Source organism: Narcine bancroftii, chromosome 2 (assembly GCF_036971445.1).
Source record: "Narcine bancroftii isolate sNarBan1 chromosome 2, sNarBan1.hap1, whole genome shotgun sequence".
Lineage (NCBI taxonomy): Eukaryota > Metazoa > Chordata > Chondrichthyes > Torpediniformes > Narcinidae > Narcine > Narcine bancroftii.
The window spans coordinates 284,048,113-284,071,311 of record NC_091470.1 but is presented as its reverse complement, the minus strand read 5'-3'; the positions used below and the strand labels follow the sequence as shown (position 1 = coordinate 284,071,311).

The 23,199-nt window shown below is 41.3% G+C and overlaps 1 long non-coding RNA gene across 1 annotated transcript in view; it reads left to right on the top strand.

The window, feature by feature from the left end:
• The first annotated feature begins 22,746 nt into the window (after window positions 1-22,746).
• LOC138752706 (uncharacterized) overlaps window positions 22,747-23,199 on the top strand; it is a 36,372-nt gene continuing 35,919 nt past the window's right edge. The window contains exon 1 of the long non-coding RNA XR_011350857.1: window positions 22,747-22,791. This is a non-coding gene — a long non-coding RNA (uncharacterized lncRNA). The remainder of the gene's footprint in view (window positions 22,792-23,199) is intronic.

Below are 23,199 nucleotides of genomic sequence, written 5' to 3'. Positions count from 1 at the left end.
ATAATATGTCATTAATTTATGTCATTAATGTATAAATTGTTACAAAAGGTCATAAAAATAGGGCTACATAAATCAAGCCAAAGATGGGAAGATTATTTGAATAAACAAATAAATGAACATGAGTGGATGGAATTATAGTGAAAATTTGAAAAATACAGTAAATGTGAGGTATATATTAGTACAATATAATTTTATTTATCAGTTATATTTGACATCACAAAAGTTAAACAAATTGAATTATACTTTTCGGATTTATGTTTTAGATGTGGACAGGAAGTTGCTATGTTCTTGCATTCTATTTGGCAGTGTCCTAAGATAACAACTTTTTGGTTGGAAATTGGTAATATATTAGAAAGAATAACTGGAGTTAAACTTTCACAGGACCCAATATCATTTTTATTGGGTGATAGTAAAGGGGTTAAAATTAAATTAAAATTGAATTATGTTCCAAATGAAATTTGTAAAAGTTGCTTTGGCAATAGCTAGAAAATGTATTGCGATAACTTGGAAGTCAGATACAGGTTAAGGACTTGCATGCAAAAGTTTGAAGTTCTATACCACTTGAAAAAATTACTTATAATTTAAGAGATAAATATCATCCATTTTGTAAAATATGAAGCCCATATTTACAAAGTATTGATATCAATACTTAAATGAATCACCAATATTCCTTTCACCTAATTGATCTCCACATATTACAACAAGTTTTACTGTTGTTGAGGTTCTTTTTTTCACCTTTTTCCATATATACTGATACCACACATATTTGTAATAGTATATAATAATTGAATTTTCTGTGGTTTTAAAATTTATAAATTTTAAAAAAATATTTCTGCCAGAGCCCCAAAAATTTCTACACTAACCTCCCTCAAGGTCTAAGCAAATATCTTGTCAGACCCTGGGAATTTATCCACCTTTATTTGCTTTAAGCTAGCAGGTACTTCCTCCTCTTTAATCTGTATAGGATCCATTACCTCACTGGTTTTACTTACTTCTGTACCTATTTTTTCCATCAATATTCACTCAGGAAATACCTTTAAGATCTATACAAAGCCAATCATTCTGATCTTCAAGAGGACCAATTTTGTCCCTTACTATCCTTTTGCTCTTAATATATCTGTAGAAACCCTTAGGAATTTCTTTCACATTGTCTGCTAAAGCAGCCTCGTCTTTTTTTTGCTTTCCTGATTTGTTCTTGAGGTTTTTCTTGCATTTTTATTTTTTTTTTTTTAAAATAAATACTCTGAGTACCTTATTTGCTCCATGTTGCCTTTACCTGCTGTATACCTCTCTCTTCTTCTAAACCAGATCCCCAATATATCTCAAAAACCCAGGTTCCCTATGCCTGCTAACCTTGACTTTCTTTCTTTGGCTTGGCTTCGCGGACGAAGATTTATGGAGGGGGTAAAAAGTCCACATCAGCTGCAGGCTCGTTTGTGGCTGACAAGTCCGATGCGGGACAGGCAGACACGATTGCAGCGGTTGCAGGGGAAAATTGGTTGGTTGGGGTTGGGTGTTGGGTTTTTCCTCCTTTGCCTTTTGTCAGTGAGGTGGGCTCTGCGGTCTTCTTCAAAGGAGGTTGCTGCCTGCCAAACTGTGAGGCACCAAGATGCACGGTTTGAGGTGTTATCAGCCCACTGGCGGTGGTCAATGTGGCAGGCACCAAGAGATTTCTTTAGGCAGTCCTTATACCTTTTCTTTGGTGCACCTCTGTCACGGTGGCCAGTGGAGAGCTCGCCATATAATACGATCTTGGGAAGGCGATGGTCCTCCATTCTGGAGACGTGACCCATCCAGCACAGCTGGATCTTCAGCAGCGTGGACTCGATGCTGTCGACCTCTGCCATCTCGAGTACTTCGACGTTAGGGATGTAAGCGCTCCAATGGATGTTGAGGATGGAGCGGAGACAACGCTGGTGGAAGCGTTCTAGGAGCCGTAGGACTTTAATCCTAACAGGAATATACAAACTGTGTACTCTCAAAATTACACAGTTGAAGATCTTCCACTTACCTCACATGTCCTTGCCTGAAAACAATTTACAGATAGTTTCAACTTCTGACCTACATCCACAGACACAAATGACAGGAATTTCTTTTAAAAATCTTTATAATGATTGTACAAATACATATTTTGTATTAAAAATACTGTATCCAATCATCCCCGTTGGCAGCCCGAGGTCCCACCTCTCTGCAGCAACCTGAGGTCACCACTCCTGGCAAGACCATTCTGAATTATGATCAATTCACTGGTCTCCATTATGGTCATAAGTCAGGGACTAACTGTATCTCAATCCACATATTCCAGATCCTCTCTCATTGCTTCAAAATTAGCCTTTCTCCAATTTAGTATATCAACCAAGGCCCAGATGTATCCTTCTCATTCATTAACTTGAAACTAAGGGCATTATGTTCACTTATCCCAAAATGTTCCCCTACCCATACTTTTGTCACCTGTCCTTCTCGTTCCCCAAAAGGAGATCCAGTATTGCATTCTCTCTAGTTGGTATCTCTATATATTGATTTAGAAAACTTTCCTGAACACATTTGACAAACTCCAAGACATTCAGCTCTTTTACAATCAAAAGTGTTGAAATGTAAAATCCCCCATCACAACTTTATATTTCCTGCAGCTGTCTGGTCTCTCTCTCTCTCTCACCAGATTTGTTCCTCCAATTCTCACTGAATATACAACCCCACGAATATGGTCCCATTCCACAGCTGCACCCATATAGCCTCAGTAGACGAGCCCTCTGGTCTGTTCTGCCTCAGCACAGTTGTAATATTTTCCCCTGACGTGCAATGCCACTTCTCCCCCTTTCATTTGCATCTAAAGCAATGAAAGTCCTCATGCAACCAAGTTTCACTAATGGCCACAATGTCATAACTCCATGTACCAATCCATGCTCTAAGTTCATCTTCCTTTTCTAAAATGCACCTTAAAATAGATGCACCTAAGAAAATTTCCACCATGTACAACCCATTGACTTGGGGGGGTGGGGGGGGGGGGGGTGGGGGGGGGGGGGGGGTGGGGGGGGGGGGGGTGGGGGGGGGTGTTATATTTTATGGGGTTTTTTTATATGGATGGATAGATACTAGCATACTCTGTGAAGAAGCAATAGTTATGATTTCTCTAGAGATAACCAACATAATTTCACACTGATTTTTTTGTCTTTATAAAAAAATATTTAATCACAACAAGCATCCCATGGCCAAATGTGTAAGATTGAAAGGCGTTTAAGTTTATTGTTTACAAGAGCCAACAGTTCTGGGTAGCACACTTTTACTTCACCATTGACCAGAGTTCGAATCTGTAAGGAATGTGTACACTCTCCCATGGCTGTGTGGGTTTCTGTGGGATGGTCCAATTTCATCACACTTTTCAAAGACTTGCGTGGTTATTGGGTCAATTAGTTACATGGGTGTATTCGGTCAGAAGGGCCTGTTTCCATGCTGTATCTCTGATTTGTTTTAAAAATGGAATTAATCCAAGGCATTAGGTAAAATTGAACAATGATGCCCAAACTAAAGTCTGCAAAGATGAACAAGAAACATTGTTCAGTACGAATAACAATAAAAATCTTGTGCAGTGATGCCTTTGTTTTTGTTACATGGGGCTGTACTATTCACAATGACGTCCAGTTTGCAATCCAGATCATTGTTGCAAATAGAAAAAGGAACTAATGAGTGGTAACATGACTTTTACTACTGACACACATGACTTAATACTGTGCCAAATGAACAATTGAAGAAATTTGTTTACTTTGCTTCTGCTTGATACTTTAACTTAATTCTTCACTTGAACAACTGTTGGATTCAGTTAGCAATCAGTGAGTTGATTTTTACAATAGAAGCCTTTCACAATTTAATACATTTGTATTCAACATAGACATGTATGATCCTATTCATGATGCAAAGTCCCAAACTTTAGAATTAAGGCTTGGATCTTAGAAGAGATTTTTGGCAGGTAAAGAAAATTTTAAAAAAAGATTTCATATTTGGAAAAGAGATGTATAAGAAATTGAAAAATAAAATATCAAAGAGTTTTAACATCAGAGTGTGCTTAGGTTATAAAAAAGAAGACAGAAAATACGGATTTGGAAATTCTCCTGTTCATCTTTCCAATCTTTTGCATCTTTCCTCCACAACTGGCACAGCATTAAGGGGAAAAAAAATTCCTCTTGACTAACATCATTCATGGCCGTAAGATGCACTACTTCAATTCTCCTGGAGAGCAGAAGTAAGAGAAGCATCAACAAATTTGCCTGCAGTAACCTCTCCCAAACTGAAAAGATCTTGTTCCATGATTTTGATTGAAAAATAAATACTGGATGGCCCATCAGGAGGCATGCACTCCTCTTCTGAAAACAATGCCCTGGGATATTTTAAACTCTCCTTGTGTCTCCAGAAGACACCTCTGAGAGTGCAGTATTCTCTTAATATAGCAGTAGAATTGCAGTCCAGATTTTTTTCCCTTCTTTTCTTTTTGAACCCATAACATTTGACTCAGAGGTCAGAGTAGTAGCCACTGAACTGTCCCAAGCTCTTCACTCTCTCTCTCTCTCTCTACAGCACAGCCACTGCCACATGACAGCAGTCAGCATTCTCAAAAGTCAACAAGGATTGCTTCAGGTCAACCCCTAGTCTGCTGTAGTCATGTTAATATCACCCTGCCTCCTTCTGAATGCTATCCACAAGGTATCTGAAGACACCTGATTTGATGATGCCTATTTTGAAATAAGTATGGATATATTTGCCATTGAGAGACTGTGGTAGATCAATTCCCAAGATGGCAAACCTGTCATGAAAGAAATGATTGAGAACACTGAACCGCAATTTTCTCAAGCAGTATTTTTTCGACTTGTGGTGCATGGCTTTGTTACAGGTGGTCGCTGGAGATGTGGTGAAGACAAATATCAGGGATAGATAAAACAAGTTTGTAAATTTGGTTTAAAAAAAATAAAAATTCTCAAAATAATTCCATGAAAACAAAGCAACTTATTGGCTCATTCTGCTCCCATTTCTTAAGGTCTGCCTGTCATTTCCAACTAGGATCTCAAAGTGCAAGTTATCACTTATCATTGATTTTTCTATAATCAGATAATAAGCATTCATGATTGGGTGAGCTCTTTCACCCAATGCAATTCAAAAGAAACCTAAGCAATAAAATAAAGGCCTTTTTTAAGGTATTAGTAATTTTCACTATTATTTGAAATGATCCTACTCAGCCCAGACTTTGGCGATATCAATGAAAGTTTGGTGATAAGGTGGCATTCTGAACCATTTGCACGATGGTGAATAATGATAGTAGCCTTTCCAATGTTTTGAATGGAAGGAACCAAGTATGGCTCGACATCACTAAGCTCCATATGCCTATCAGGAAGATGGAGCAGAGCCTGCATAAGGAATGCACCCTGAGGGAAAACTAATTTATCAAAGTAAACAGTATTCAGAAATGTGCCTAAATTATGGAAGAACTTCTGAAGACTGGCTATTCATGTTCAGCATATTTGAAAGTGGGTGACCATTCTGTGATCAGGTGTGCCCAGCAAGATAGGAGGCATCCCTCAGCAAATAGAATATCCAGACTCTGAAATCAGTATTTCCAAGTGCAGCAATCCACAGCAATCACAAGATCACCGAATATCCCTCAAGGTGAATGGATTTAAGACATTTATTTTTAATTGAGGAGTATTCCAGTTACTAACTTTTTCTAATCTGCTATTAAAGTCTAGCATTGAGTTCATTGTAGAAGAAAATTACTTTGCATGCAGCTCTGATTGCCAAACTACTGGAAGGATGATTGTGTACAGACCTGGCCCAAATGTTGCTTCTGTATCCTTATCTTTGCTACATAAAGAATGCTACATGGCTTGCTGAGTTTCTTCAGCATATTTGTGTAAACTTAATTTAATTTGCACTGATACTTGGATAGAAAAAAACATAGACAGACAAAGGCATAATGTGGACAAATGGAATGAGCATAATAGTGAGCATGGCTGAGTTGGGCCAAAGGGCCCATTTCTGTTCTGTGATTCTACGATTCTATGAGATGGATGAAAAATAGGTTCAGTATTAATCAATTTTACATCCATGCTTTTCCTATGGAGAAGTATTAAATATTGCTACAGCACATATAAATTTAATTATTCAAGTGGTGTGAGTATTTACATTGAGCTTCTAAATTTGCTGATCATATTTCAGTCACCTTCTACCCTTGATTTTGGTTCCAATGTAAATAAATATACAGTTAGAGACACGGTTAAGCATAGTTAAGCACAAAATCCAAGTCTGCTGCTACCCTGCTTTACAATCCTTAGGATAAATCAAACTCAACATTTCTTATAGTTATCAATTGTAGCCATTGAATAAAATAAATATTGAGCCAGGTCATGTGCATTTGCTCCATGGTATTCTTGTAGCTATGCATATATTATCTGGTCTTGGAGCCAAACATCTATCAAGGTCCACTGCTGCAGCCAGTTATCCATAAGAGGCAACTGAGCTTCAGGCAGACGATCCTGAGTCCTTACCCATAACTTTCCCTCCAGTCACAGAATCACACTGTATGAAACTGGTCCTGCGGCCCATCTTAACGATGCTGTCTGAGTTGGCATTCTGGGCTGGTCCCATTTGCCTGCATTTGGTCCATGCCCACCTGAACCTTCCCATTCATGCATCTGTTCAAATGTCTTTTGAACATTAAAATTATACCCATTCCTCTTTTGGGGGAGTTGCTGAAAATATGAGGAGCAAAAAAGGAATTAATGTATGGGATTGATACAAATGATATTTGATGGTCAGCACAGACTCAGTTGTCCAAAGGGCCTATTTCTGAGCCATTTCATTCTATACTGGATATTTAGAGACATTCTTTGCTGTCAAACGTATTTTAACTATTCGTAAATGCTTCCATAATCAGAAACATGTAAAATATGAAATAATGTAAGTAATAGAATATTTAATGGACAGTAAAGAAAATAAATTTACTTAAATAATAAATATTGAGAAATTCATCAAACAAATAAAAAACAAAAAGATTTGTCTGCACTTAACTTTTCAATCTCGACTGTTGAGCTCATGCTTCAAATTCCAGCTATGATTAATGTAAAGCAGATGGGCCAGATGTAAAGTGTATCCCTCTCCTTAGGTCAGCAACCAGACCTTGGGCAGAGATGGTGCTGAGTCCAATCCAAGCAACAGAACTGCAGAGGAATTGAGAGAGCATCCTACAGCTCATTCCTGAATTCCATGTGGCAAAAGTTGGGAACAAACTGACCAATGCCTTGCTACTAGGTGATGGATCCTTTATGGAAAGATAAGTATGGCAACCAGAATTATTTAGCACATTAGTTCCTTTCGGGAAACTGTTTGAAACATGAAAATTCTCCGACATACCTGATATCCTGCATGGGGTAATGGTAGGAACACTTTCAATGATGGAAGAATCTACAAAATTTATCAACAAACCTATAGAGGTAATTTAGTAAAGAAGGTCGCAAATTTAGATCTGCAATTGCACTTGATTATTTCTCCATCGTTTCAGAGAAACATGGCCCCTTCAAGCTGCTGCAGGCTTTGGAATCTGGTAGCAGCACAGACTTTTTTTCTAAGTGCACTCCATGGTGCAGTCAGAAATCCCAATGCGAGCATGTCAAAATTCAGTAAATTAGACTGGTTCTGGGAAATTTGCCAAAGAAAGACTCATCTGTTAAGCAACTGGAATTCCCATCCACCAGATGACAAAAATTCCAGGCTGGAGTTGCAAATCATTGTATCCATTCTTTTCCAACTCCCCTGCAATGCATCAGTGATTATAGAAGGATACTCCACAATACCATAGTCAGGTGTATGATGTCTACTTTCAAAGCCTGCCTTCTTCAAAACTGTCAGTTATATTGTAATGAACAGTGTGACTCCAAGTAAATGGAAAGTTGGGGTTGACAATAAGAGTGAAATGAATGGCACAAGAATTACCTGCCCCACAAAGTTCTCTTGGGCAGCATGGTTGACGTAGTGGTTAGCACAACACCTTTTCAGCTCCAGCGATCGGGACTGCGCTGTCTATAAGGAGTTTGTATGTTCTCCCTGAGTCTGTGTGGGTTTTCCCTGTGGGCTCCAGTTTCCTCCCAATGTTCGAAACGTTCTGGGGGGGGGGGGGGTGTAGGTTAATTGGGTGTAAATTAGGCAGCACAGACTCGTGGGATAAAATGTCCTGTAACCGTGCTGTATGTATATCTTAACTCCACTTATTTTTGTTTCCAAAACAAAGCTCCTTAAAATACACCATATGAAACATAGTCTGAAGATGGTGTGATTGTAGTGAAAACACAGAAATGCTGTAAGAACCCAGCAAGTCTTGCAGCATCCATAGGATGTAAAGATATATAACCTACTTTTGGGTCTGAGCAGTTACAGGGATAGGTGCCAAGGAGGCAATTGATGGCAAGTGAGGAGTGGAGGACCAAGTCAAGGAGGGTCCCTGCAGAAGGCTCAGAGGAAAGGAGATAATATGAACATGTGTCTAGTGGTGCGATCAAGTAATGGTGGAAATGGCAGAGGATGATCAGTTCAAAGTGGAGATTAGTAGGGTGGTAGGTGAAGACAAGGGGAATCCTGTCCTTGTTGCACGTGAGGGCAAAGGCCGCCAGAGTAGATGAGCGGTAATGAAGGATAGGCAGGGTGGAGGGGAACCCATGTTTTTTGAAGAAGGAGACAGAAGAATTGTCAGAAATGAATGGAATTCTTCCAAGGGATAGGATATGAAGAGGTCTAGTTGAGGTAGATTCCTCAACTTGAGTTCGTGGATTTGTAGAAAATGTTTGTTGAAAGTTTATCCCCCAAGATGGAGACAGAGAGATTGAAGAAGGGAAGAGTATCACTAATGATGAGGTGAATTTGAGGTCAGGGTGAAAACTGGCAGCAAAATGGATAAATTCAATATGCTCATCATGGGTGCATGAGGCAGCCCTAAAGCAGTTGTCAATGAAGCAGAGGAAGAGTTGAAGGGCCTTGCCTGTTAGGCCTATAACATAAATTAGTTCATATAGCCAACAAAAAGTCAGGCACAACTGAGCCCCATGGGGGTATCTATGGATACCCCCTTGATTTGGAGAAAATGGGTGAGTGAAAGGAAAAGTTATTGAGGATGAGGACAAGTTCTGACATCCGGAGGAAGGTGGTGGTGGAAGGGGACTGGTTGGGCCTGTTGTCAATGAAGAAATGAATAGCTTTGAGGCTTTTATTATGGGGAATGGAGGTGTATAGTGATTGGATATCCATGGTGAAGATGAGGTCATTGCTTTCAGGGAATTGGAAATTGTTTAAATGATGGAGAGCATCTGAATTATTATGGATGTAAGTGGGGAGGGACTGAACAAAGAGGACAATTTGGAGTCAAGGTAAATGATGGGTCTACCAGGACAATTAATTTATAGATTTTGGGCAAGCAGTAGAACCAAGCAATGCGGGGTTGAGAAGTAATGTGGTTGGAGACCGTGGAAGGGAAATGACCAGAAGTGGTAAGTTCAGATAGAGTTCGGAGAGCTTTGGTGGGGTCCTGTTGAAGAGATAAGTAAGGGGATGTGTCTGAGAGTTGTCTTTTGGCTTTAGCCAGATTGAGATCTGTGTGCCAAACCACAACAGCACCACCCTTATCTGCATGATGACATTGTAGAGGGCAAGGTGAGTGAGTGGTGGTCAAGACGGTTGATGTCTTGGCAGCAGTTGGAAATATAAAGATCCAGGGCAGGCATAAGGCTGAATCAAGGAGTCTAGGAGGAGGAAGGTTTAAGATGGGATATATGTACTAAATTAGAATATATCAATTAAAATATACCAATATAATTAAACTTTGCATTATTCTTTCAAGCAGGCTAAAGATTGAAATTCCATCTCGTCCCCATGTGCTAAATGTACAGTACAGATAGATTTGTGCTTTGTAACCAATTTCTAAAATTTAGTCCCTGAGAAACTAAATATCAAAAGCAGAGAACAAACTGTGTTAAAAACATATTTTCACAACAAAACAAGAAAATATTCCACTTCATGTCTTTTGTCAATCTTTACCCCACTTGCAATTTCCACATTAAAAATGCTTTTTGGTGGAGAGTTATAGAAATTGAAAAGATGTTTCTATTTCAGGATTTAATGTGAAGTTTCCAGGAATTTTGAAGTAATATTGTTCTGATAGAATATCCACCCATGTCTCTCAAGCTTATGGAGGTCTCAGGCTGGGGTGGGGGGTGGGGGGTGGTACTACTAATGTGACTTTTGTTGGTACTGCATATTTTGTAAATAGCATTCAATACAGGCACCAATGATGATCAAGGTGCTGACCCAATGTATTCATTGTTCTATTGTTAAGCTTCTTGGAATGAATGCATTTGTGCTCATTCAGATATAGAGAGTTCTGTTACACTGCCGTCTTCCTTTATGGGTGTATGTTCTCCCTTAGGATAACCTGCAAAATTGCAGAGAAACATTCCAGTCATTTATCATTTATTATTTCATTCAATCGATAGTTGAGACATGTAAGCTAGGAGACTACTTGATGTTCTAAGCAGCTGGATAATTTTTTGAAGAGGGATTGAGTTATCTGGGGCTGTACTTTTTTGAATTTAGAAGAATGAGAGGGGACCTTATGGAAACATATAGAATTATGAAAGGCATAACCAAAATAGAGGTAGGCAAGATGTTCCCATTATGGGGGAGACTAAAATTAGAACTGGGGACATAGCATCAAGATTCAGAATTGCAGATTTAGGACAGGAATTAGGAATATCTGCTCTTCCCAGAGGGTGATCAATGTATGGAATTTGCTGCCCATTAAAGCAGAGGAGGTGACCTCAGTCAATATTTTTAACACAAGGTTGGATAGATTTTTGCAAAGTGCAGAATTAAGAGATATGAGCAAAAGGCAGGTAGGTGGAGATTAGCCAGGATCTTGTTGAATGGCAGAGCAGGCTCAACAGGCTGGATGACCCACTCTTGCTCTTATTTCTTATGTTCTTATGTTCTGATGTATTGGTGGCATAGTTGGACTCAGCACTATTAGATTTGGGAAGAGAAAATCATCTTGTGTTATTACCTTGCAAAGTATTGTGATTTGATGATTGCATTAAGGATGGGGGTAGGTATAATTTTGAAGCACTACAATATCGCCTCAAACCGTGCATCTTGGCGCCTCACAATTCAGCGGGCAGCAACCTCCTTTGAAGAAGACCGCAGAGCCCACCTCACTGACAAAAGGCAAAGGAGGAAAAACCCAACACCCCACCCCAACCAACCCATTTTCCTCTGCAGCCGCTGCAACCGTGTCTGCCTGTCCCGCATCGGACTTGTCAGCCACAAACGAGCCTGCAGCTGACGTGGACTTTTACCCCCTCTATAAATCTTCGTCCGCGAAGCCAAGCCAAAGAAAGAGACAATAGGTTAACTCCTCAATGGAGACTGTCAAAAATCCATTTTTCTTTTGGCGGAATGGTGCACCAACAACAACCTTGCACTCAATTACCAAAACTAAGGAGCTGATTGTTGACTTCAGGAAAGGAAAGCCAGAGGGATACATTCCAGTCATCATTAGGGTATCAGAGGTGGAGAGGGTGAGCACATTTAAGTTCTTGGGAGTCACCATCTTGGAGGATCTTTCCTGGATCCAACACACTAATGGCATCGCGAGGAAAGCTCGTCAGTGCCTCTAATATCTCAGGAGTTTGCGGAGTTTGGAGTGGACCAGAAACCCTGGCAAATTTCTACAGAGGTGTGGTGGGAAGTGTACTGACTGGCTGTATCTCAGTCTGGTATGGAAACACCATTACCTCTGAGCATAAAACCCTCTAAAAGGTAGTGGACACAGCCTGGACTTCACCGGCAAAACCCTCCACACTATTGAGAACATCTACAGGAAACGCTGTGGTCAGAGAGCAGCAGCAACCCTCAAAAACTCACACCACCCAGGACATGCTCTGTTCTTGCTGCTGCCATCAGGAAAGAGCTATAGGTACTACAAGACACACACAACCAGGTTCAAGAACAGCTACTACCCTTTCACCATCAGAATCGTCAATGACAAAGTCAATCAGAGACTCATTTAAGGATTCTTACTTGAGTACTTTATTGATTTTCTTTGTTCTCACTGTTTTGAGAGTGAAACATTAACAAGGCATCTTCATGTCCGGAGGATTACTTGGCGTAGCTTCACCAAAGAGTGAAGAAGGTTATAAAAGAGAAGTAAAATACACGGCTAAATGGCAGCTTATGTCCAAATAATCAAATTATATTTTTAAGACATTGCTAACATGATAGATAATGGCCTGACTGTGTATATCATGTGAACTTCCAGAAGTCATCCAGTAAACTTCCACATAAGAGCAGATGACTTAAGTCCCAAAATATGATCAGCAATCTGTACAAAGCATACAGGAGAGAACAAGTTGATGAATGAATTGGTGACCAAATTCATTTAAATGTCAATGGGAGACAATTAGAGACTTTTTTGTTAGAAATAAGAAATAAGAGCCTATGTCACTGATCATGGTTTACCACTTAAGTTGGTGTAAATGTTCCTTGCCACTTTTCCAACTCATTACTGAACATATTGGCTTGGACAGCTTCACTATCTTAGCAGTTGTGCACTGAACAACAAATATCATTATATCTAAACTTTGCATAGAGAGAATATCTAAGATGAAATTCTAATATAGTTGTTTTGAAACTTTTTCTTTCCACTCACATAGCACCTTAAGTAATCCCTATGCCATAAGTGCTCTGTGATGAGTAAGGGATTGCTTAAGGTGGTATGTGAGTGGAAAGAAAAAAAATTAAAGACCACTGTTTCATAACTCCAAAGGAAATGGGCCAATGACAATTTTTCTCAAATAAAATATTTCAGTAATAATTGGGTCAAGAGCAGTGGTTCTCAACCTTTTTTTTCCCACTCACATACTACCTTAAGCAATCCCTTATGAATCACAGAGCAGAAATTGTGATTTCTTAAGGTATGTGAGTGGAAAGAAAGAGTTTAAAAACCACTACTCTAATACAATCAACTCCAACAAATATTTCTTCTAGGATAGTCTGGTTCAGTCTTCTATGTCCACCACATATTTTCTCCCAGCAAGGTACCTTCCTGGATAATCACAGGAGATAGAGCAGCTGCCATGTTACCTCTTCCCTTCCATTCTCCAGGATCCCAAGCACTATTTGCAGTTAAATCATGATTAATTTCTCTTCATTGCTTTATTACCCACTCTACAGTGCAGAGAATAAAAACATTGCCCAGTCTGCAAATGTGAATCCATGCTTTTAGCCACCTGTTAGCTTAATGATCTCCCCATTCCCATTTGCTGTCTTTAGCTTTCTACACTTTTCCAAAGAAACTCATTGCAACATCAAGCAACAGCATTTCAAGAAATAACCAGGCACATTTAACATTTGAAACATTAAAAAATAAATATTTGCACCAATTTTGTTAATATTTCAGATATCTGATAAATGCAACATCCGCCCATTGTCATTTTAGATAATTATTCTGTTCTTCTATTTTATTCTACCATAGAGTCATTTTCTGATCATTTGCTTGTCCCACTACAGATTTCTTTCACTTTATATAACTTTCACTATCCTTTTACCATATAATCTTTTGTGAATTCCATCATGTAACAAACTTTTCCTCTCATCCTTTTTTAAAAAACAATGTATTGCTATTTTTATCCCATCTGATGGAAGTTCAACCTGAAAACATCAGCTCTGTTTTTCTCTCCACAGATGCTGCCCCATCTATATGCTTTCCACTGTTTCTGCCTTTATTGTGAGATTTCCAACATCAGTAGGGTAATGGTATGGATGGTGTGTACTAATTGGCTCAGGCTGGCCTGCCCCCTAATGACACTCTCATCTAGACTTCTCCCCTGCGACCCAGGCCATAAAGGTCGAGCCACCTCTCCCTTCCCTGCACTTCACTAGCTTGGATCCGGGCCAGTTCAAGTCTTCTGTACAATATAAAGTCTATAATTCCCCTCAGTCTTTGTCCTTGTGATTATTGGAGCAACTGGTAGTGCCCAACAATTTATTTAACAGAAATTTTAATGTCTCCAGTAATGGAGAAGTTGCTGCACCCCAATTAGCTAGAGGTGGATCTCCAAGTTCTGGGTGCATCAGAACTCTTCGAGCAGTGGGTCAATTGCTTCAACAACTTTCTGGAGGCCGCTGCAGGAGTGGCCGATTCGGATGAGAAGAGGCTGAAAGTTCAACAGGCAAGAGTCGGCCAGAAAGCTTTCCAGGCCATCAGAAGCTGCACAACCTACACCAAGGCAATTGCTGAGCCCAAGATCAACGAGATCTACTCTCGTTACCTCCTGCCGTCCAAAAAACAGCAGCCTGGTGAGTCGGTAGAAGAGTTCATTTGAGCCCTGATCACACTGGGAAAAGACTGTTTGGGGAATCCCACGGTCCCTGTGCCGGGGGCCCAGTGCATGCAAGACCTGGTCCGGGATGCTTGCATGGCGGGGTTGAGGTCGGATTATAGTGGGCAGCGTCTCCTCGATGAAGATGAACTCCCAGTGAAACGGGTGATCCAACTGACCAGGGCCTTAGACTCAGCCCAGCGCCATGCGGAGTCGATCGCAGGCAGAAGCGGGCCTACACAGGACGCGCCACCACTAGGGCTGCCATTCTGGGAGTCAGCATCGGTGACAGCCGACCCGACTGCCGGAATCATCGAGGTGCAACTTCTGTGGGCAGGCAAGACATCCACAATGTCTCTGCCCTGCGAAAGGAGCTATTGGCTTGGGCTGCAGGAAAAAGGGCCACTACCAACGTGTTTGCAGGCCCAGAGCCGCATCTCAGAGCAGTGCCGGTGCCAGCTGTGTGCGCGGTAAGACGAGCACCCTTTTGTCCTGCTCCCGCCACCATCCTCTGCGCAGTGGCAACACTCACCAGCGACCTCATTTCCACCACCAACGATGTCACTTCTGCTTTCTTCACCAGCATTGGCAGCGTGGCCAACAAGGAGGCTGTCATCTTGGGCATCGAGCCTCTCCACCGATGACGAAGATGACACACCCATCCTGGCATCGATGACTTTGGACCAAGCCAGCTCTCACCTGATCACGAACTCCATGATGCAGATCGAGGTGAATGGGCACAAATCGAACTGACTCTTCGATAGTGGCAGTACTGAAAGTTTTATCCACCCCAATGTGGCCCACAGACTCTCAATACCCATTTGGCCAATGAAAGACCAGCGGACTTGTATCCAGAGTTATTGTGTGACATCTCTGATGGTGGGGGGGGGGGGGGGGGCGGGGCGGGGTGTGGCGTAGTGTTATAACGATTTCTTGCCCTAGCTCTGTGTGCTGATCTTCCTGGGCCTTGACTTCCAGAGTCAGTTCTGGAGCGTGACGATGGCATTCGGGGGGCCCCCAACCACCACTCACTGTTTACAACCCACAGCTTACTGACATCCCCCCCAATTGGGCACCCAGCTTCCGGCACCAACCTGTAGCCTCACCACCCTACAGGTAGCCCCTCCATCACTATTCGCGAACCTCACCCCGGACTGTAAACCAATCAACACAAAGAATAGGCGCTATAGCACTGAGGATATGGTGTTCATCCGGGCTGAGGTTCAGTGACTCATGGTGGAGGGGATCATAGCCCCTAGCTCCAGCCCCTGGAGGGTGCAGGTCCTCATGGTCAGAGGGACAGGCAAGTCCCGGATGGTGATTGATTATAGTCAAACCATCAACTGCTTCACACAGTTGGATGCGTACCCTCTACTCTGGATAGCCGACTTGGTCAATAAGGTAGCACAATACAGAGTCTTCTCGACCATTGACCTCAAGTCGGCTTACCATCAACTCCCCCTTCGCCTGAGCGACCGGCTCTACGTGGGTTTTGAGGCCGATGGCAGACTTTTTCATTTCCTGCAGATGCCTTTTGGTGTGACTAACAGCGTCTCTGCTTTTCAGAGGGTCATGGATCGGATGGTGGAGGAGCACAAGCTGACGGCAACGTTCCCACATCTTGACAATGTCACCATCTGCGGCCACGACCAGCAGGACCATGACACGAATTTCGCAAAGTTCTTACGTACGGCCAAGTCCCTCAACTTGACGTACAACAAGGACAAATGCATGTTCAATACACATCATCTGGCCCTTCTCGGATGCATCGTGGCACATGGTGTCATTGGCCCAAACCCTGACCGCACGCGTCCCCTCATGGAGCTCCCAGTCCAAAACACGCTAAAGGCACTGAAGAGGTGTCTGGGGCTGTTTTCCTACTACGCACAATGGGTGCCTAATTACGCCAATAATGCCCACCCCCTGATTAAGTCCACAACTTTCCCATTATCGACAGAACCCCAGGCTGCGTTTCACCAGATCCGAGGAGACATCGCAAAGGCCACGATACATGCTGTGGACAAGTCCATCCCATTTCAGGTGGAAAACGATGCCTCCAATTTCGCACTGGCTGCCACTCTTAACCAGGCAGGCAGGCAGGCCGATAGCTTTTTTCTCCCGCACCCTGCACGGTCCTGAGCTACGTCATTCCTCGGTCGAGAAGGAGGCTCAAGCAATTGTTGAGGTGGTGCGCCACTGGCAACATTACCTGGCTGGTAAATGTTTTACCCTGTTGACAGACCAGAAGGCTGTGGCCTTCATGTTTAATACTAAACTGCGGGATTAAATAAAGAATGACAAGATTCTTAGGTGGAGGATCGAGCTCTCCACCTATAATTACATCTTGTACCGACCAGGTAAACTCAATGATCCCCCTGATGCCCTATCCCGGGGGACATGCACCAACACGCATCTCAATTGCCTCCAGTCCCTCCACGACAGTCTGTGGCACCGCAGAGTCACAAGGTTATACCACTTCATCAAGACTCGGAACCTTCCGTACTCCATTGAGGGCGTCCGGTCCACGACCAGACGCTGCCAGATCTGCACTGAATGTAAGCCGCAGTTCTACCAGCCCAAGAAGGCACATCTCATTAAGGCCACACGACCTTTTGAACAGCTCAGTGTCGATTTCAATGGCCCTCTACCCACTACAAATAGAAAGCCTACTTCCTGACGATGATGGACGAGTTCTACAGGTTCCCTTTTGCTATTCCCTGCCCGGATATGACCTCGGCAACAATAATCAAGGCACTGCGCAGTATTTTCACCCTTTTCGGGTACCCCGAGTACATCTACAGCGATTGGAGGACCTCGTTCATGAGTGAGGAACTGTGACAGTACTTCTTGGCCAGAGGCCTAGCCACCAGCAGGACCACCAGCTATAACCCAGGGGTAATGGCCAGGTGGAGAGAGAGAACGCCACAATCTGGAAGGCAGTTCTTCTGGCTCTTAGGTCCAAAAACATGCCGGTGTCCCACTGGCAGGATGTTTTGCCCGAAGCGCTTCTTGCCATCTGATCGCTCCTGTGTACCACGGCTAACACCACCCCACATGAACATTTGTTTGCTTTCCCTAGGAGATTGGCGAATGGTGCTTCCATTCCTCCTTGACTGGCAACCCCAGGGCCGGTTCTGCTACGGAGACACGCAAGAGGCCATAATACAGATCCACTGGTGGAAGTGGTACACCTCATACACACCAACACACAGTACGTGTTTGTGAGGTACCCTGATGGCCACGAGAACACTGTGCCTATCCGAGACATAGCGAGGTCCTGGGATCCCGAATCCACCCTACCTGCCACTGCACATTCCACAGAGCAGGTCACCCCACACAGGAACACAATACTGGAGGCCGAGCCACCTGGCTCTCCTCTCCAGCAGTCGGTCCTCCGGGAGGCATCAAATCACCCTCCCTCCCGGGAGCCCTAAATCATGACCCCCGACCCCAGGACTGCCTCCCGTCCCAAACAGCAGAGCTCAGTCATACCTGCCCTCCGGCGGTCCCGCAGAAGGAGGAAGTCGCCAGTGCGGCTAAACCTTGAGCGAAATAATTTTTTTTTCCTCCCCTTTATCCTCTCTCATTGTTTCAAAAGGGGGGGGGTTCTGTTTAAAAAGAGGGGGTGAATGTAATGGTATGAATGGTGTATACTAATTGGCTCGGGCTGGCCCGCTCCCTAATGACACTCTCACCTGGACTCTTCCCCTGGGACCCAGGCCATAAAGGTCGGGCTACCTCTCCCTTCCCTGCACTTCCCTAGCTTGGATCCAGGCCAGTTCAAGTCTTCTGTACAATAAAGCCTATCATTCCCCTCAGTCTTTGTCATTGCGATTATTGGGGCAACTGGAAGTGCCCAACAAGTAGTTTATTCATTAACATTTCAATTTGATGGTCTTTCATACAGTAATTGAGTCAAACAACATGAAGCAGGCCTTTCATTTCAGCTCTTCCATGCTGACCAAACTGGCATTCAGGACTAATCTTATTTTCCTGAATTTGCTCCATATCCTTCTCAACATTTCCTATCTAAACGTCTTTTGAATATCTTAATTGTATATGCTTTTATAGTTTCCTCAGGCATCTTGTTCCATTCATCAGAAATGCATTTTTATCTTTGTTTTCACTTCTTGTTTCATCAGAACAGCTTTTATGTAATCTGAGATGATTTGCCTCCAAAAATAACATAATCCACTTCTTATTTTAACCTTTTATGATTTCAATGATTGAAAAGATTTTTTCCCCCTTGTTCACATTTACTTAAATTTTAATAAGAATCTTTAATGCCACCCTCAATCAAATAAAGATCAGTCATTCCACTTTACTTCTGGAATTAACCAACGCTCAATATTTGGAACCAGGTCTGTAACCAAGAGGTCTTGGTTGAAGAACTAAACCAAGTATTGGTGAATAATATATTAATGAATAAGTTGTTGCCAATCTTGGCAAAGTAAGCCTCTAACACATTGCAGATGATTAAGGAAAGATTAATGAAATATAAAAGAAATAGGATTGTCCGGATTCTTGATCTCATATACTTGGGCAATTTTCCTTTGCTGCAGTTGTTGCACTACTGACATATAGTAGCTTAAGGAAAAACTTAGGCTTTTTTGGAGTATATGTCTGGATCCCCCCAGGTCTGAAAATTTTAACTGTTTTTCCTCTTCTTTGAGCCTAATAGAACCAGTCTGTTCCTATTGTGTGTTCTTTTCTTATTTCGTCAATTTAATTTATGATTATGGTGGTCAATTATTTTATGACACATTGTTTAACTATTCCTAATACAGAAATGTTCATTTGGACAGGGGGTGGGTCTATAGAATTTACTTGGACATATAAAAGATAAATATAATTAAATTATGCGTAATTATCATTATAATTAGAAATTTATCCAAAATGCAGGGTTTACAATAATTACCTTTATTAGTCCTAATAAAATCCAGATATTGGCAACAAGCTTGGCATTAAAAAAATTATATGACTTTGAGCAGACAGTGATCATTCATACAATATAAACATTTATTTTTGCAGTTTTGGCTGGCGTGCTGTGTTTGTGCTGTGAACCATTGAAAGTCTACGACATGCCCTGTGCTGTTACTTGCTCTGCTAAATTGGTAAGCAGAATTTCTCAATTGAAATTTAATTGGGTAAGTTATTTTATGTCTTAGGTATGATCTAGTACTTCATTCATTGTTATTTCTTGCAAAGAAGAAAGAAGAAAGAAGAAAAAAAAGAATTTCTGTCTAAACTAAAATAGTCTCATGTAAGTAATGTACCATGCTGAAAATAATGGTTGAGCAAGATTGATGAGGGAAAATAGTCTCATCGATCATTTGAGTTAGTTTGACAAATATCCGAAATTGATATTTGATTTGAACAAAAGTTGTAATTACATTCATTGTGTTTCCAACTCTACAAATTTGTTATAGCAATAATTTAAATCTAAAATGGAAACTGAATCTTTACAATCCTGGAGTATTATCAACGATAAGTAGGCATTCATGAACCCATTACCACATCCTTAGTTGTGAGGGCAATTATTGTGAGATTTCTTTAATGTAATTTTCCAAAAATTGCCTGTGCAATTAAAATAATTCCATGTGCCCACCAGAATGAAACTCGGTTCTTGGGTTACGCTGGGTTGCTATTGTCAGGATAAAAACAATACAGCTAATTCACAGGACACCATTAGCCTTTGATCTTGGGTACTTACAGGCAAATCCCCAAATTAACAAATGATAATACTAAATTATTATGCATAAAATAGAAAAAGAGCCAGAAAGAAATTGAAATCTCTAATACCTTTAATGTTCCATTTACATTTTATGTTAGTTCCCTGAATCAAACCTCAAATTACATCACTGGACCTGTGCAGCTACCTCTCTGCTAAGTAATTATTACTGTTGTTGATGGATTATTTGAATTGCGCTGATGATAGATCAAGGAAACCATATTTAATTTTCTAGGAGAAGCAAAGCAGGCTCCAGCCATACCTCCTTCACTCCTTCCCAATTCATGAATCTATCAAACATAATATTAAAATTGGTTGGGAATGTTGGTGTTATTATTTCTTCACATTAAAAAATGAGTATCAGAATTTGTAAAATATAAAGTCATTGTATGCAAGTCTCCCATTTGTATATTTCTTCAGGTTAGTGGATTAATTATACAGTTCTTGCAGTTCAATGCAATTTTCTCAACCCTGTATGCAATGTCATCCTTTCGTTTAATCAAACCTTATCTCAAGATTGCAGGAATTTTTAAGAAAAGAATTTAAGTCATGAAATTTAACTAACTTCATGATGGATGTAATTATGGACGTAAGATTTGATAGAAGCTGAAGCTGATCAAACCAACAAGTCGTTACAGGAATTGTGAGACAAGAATTACCAGTGCTTGTTGACGACAATGCTGGCAGCATACCAATTTCACACTACCTGTACATAAGTCATTAGAGGGGATGTGGTGGTCAGAGAGAGGGGAAAAGTAGGGGGGGTGGGGGGCTGGAGAGAAAGGGAAAGGGGAAGTGAGAGAAAGGAAAAGGGGGGAAAGAGAGAGAGAAAGAGAGTTGAAAATATGATTGGAGAAATATATGATGAAATTTAATCTAGATGAGTGTGAAGTGTTGCACTTGGGGAGGATACAGGAGAGAATACCTTGTATGCTTTAAGCCAAGATTGAAGAGGTGAAACATAAGCTGTAATTTCAGAGTATTTGGCAATCCTCCAAAATCCAGACAAGAAGGCAGAAGGAACAGATCACCACATAGATCAATAGAGTTCCACTGACTGAAATGAAGCAACTGAAGAAATAGTGACTAGTCAATTTCAGTGAATGCATTTACAAATACTCCATCCCAGCATTGACATTAATTGGACAATGTTCTCCATGGTATAATATTCAATCCTTTACACCCTCATCACTAACCTCACAATATTCTGTCAGTCAGGAATTCACCTACATTCATGGATGCCAGTCAGGCAAGTCAGGTACTCACAAGACCCAGCACATGCTCATCCATTTGCTGAAAGGTAACTCACATATCACCGAAACACATTGTTTAATACTCACTGATCCACTCTCCTGTCTTTTGCAAGATGAATAGACTCATAACTAACATCACCCTGCACAAGGTGGAAGGGGATAGCTGCATCTCCATCTGCATACTTCATGACTCATTTATCTAACAACATCACAGTATGTCCAAATGCAGACATGCAACAAGAGTGAATGAATGAATGAATGAATGAATGAATGAATGAATGAATGAATGAAGAGTTTATTGACATATAAACAAGTATTATATTCACATGCAAATAGATATATAATTCTGGGCTTTGATTTTATTTACAATCACTTTAGATTTCCAACTGTGAGCCAGAAGTCACTTGTCATTATAAATATTTCTTCTTTAAAAAGGCCAAAAGTTATAAAACTAAAGTAGTAACTACTTTTCAAAGTTGAGTCAAATGGTGAGACTCAAGTTTGGATGTTTGAACTCAATAAATGTCATGCATCTTTATTTGCATTTATTCTTTTAGTTCTTGAAGTCGACATTGGATCCAAAATCAAACATAACCTCACAAATAAAAAAGTGGCAGCATTGCCAGAGCTGCTATAACGTCAATCCTAAAGCTGACTGCTCCGTACAGACTTTAAATGGCCTGTTAAAGGAGCTGATGGTGTCCTGTTTTAAACCCTGCAGCACAGAGGTCTGTGCCCAATATGGTGGCACCTGTGTTGCTCAGCATACCACAAGGGGTAGCAGCTCTTAGAAAGCAGTGGATCAGCGGAGAACACCAGAAACAGGGAGAAGGACAAGCATAGGAGACAACCGTACAGGCTGGTGACCACGGTAGTGGGACCAGCAACAGGTTCAACAGCTAGATGGACCCACACAGGCTGTGGGCTGTTGGCAGCTTACAGTTGAAAGACTCACACAGGCTGTAGGTTGTTGGAGACGGTCTAATGGAAGGTGCTAAGGGTAAGAAGGGCTCAAGAAAGCCCTCAGGCGCTGAAGGCTTCTTGATTAAATCAGAGGTTTGCATGGGTCGCTGATCATTTGAACTGGAGTCTGTATGGTTGCAGAGGCTGCAAGAGTGCCAGAGGCAAATCCATGGACACTCAGTGTCTCTGATGGGAATCTCTTTTGCTTCTCTTTCTTCTATTGTTAGTGGCGCCAGGCAATGCTCATGGCAACTCATTATTGTCTTACAGTAGACAAAAGTTTAATTATATCATATACGTAATATTTTAAGTATTATTACGTAATAATAAAAGTAACTTTGAACCTTGAACTTTAAATGAGTGATTTGCCAACCAGACTTGATTCATCTCTTGCAGATGCTTTTGATGTGCATGGACACTTGGATTTCATCAACAATTTCAAGTAAGTATCATTTCCATGTTTGGTAAATCTTTAGTACAGTTCTGTCTTCCCATCTCTGTGATTTGCCCTGCTGGCATGTGAAAAGAACACAAGAACTTTTGCTTTGATTAAAATTGTTTCTTCAGACAAGTGTCACAGTCGGGAATGGACCAACTATGTTTTCAATCATTTCTTTATCAAGAATTCTTCGTGTACGCCCTGTGATAATGTACAGAGGTGTTCTATATATCAGCAATGAGCCATGGTCCATGCAAAGTTTTGAATATCTGCAACACTTACTTATTGAGACTTTCATTGGCTTAACTGTCTGACCTCTTAGATGCTCCATGTGAAGCTGGACAACATGAAGGAATTAAATGGGATTATGAGCTAAGATTATAAATTGAGAATGGTGTAATATGTTTAACA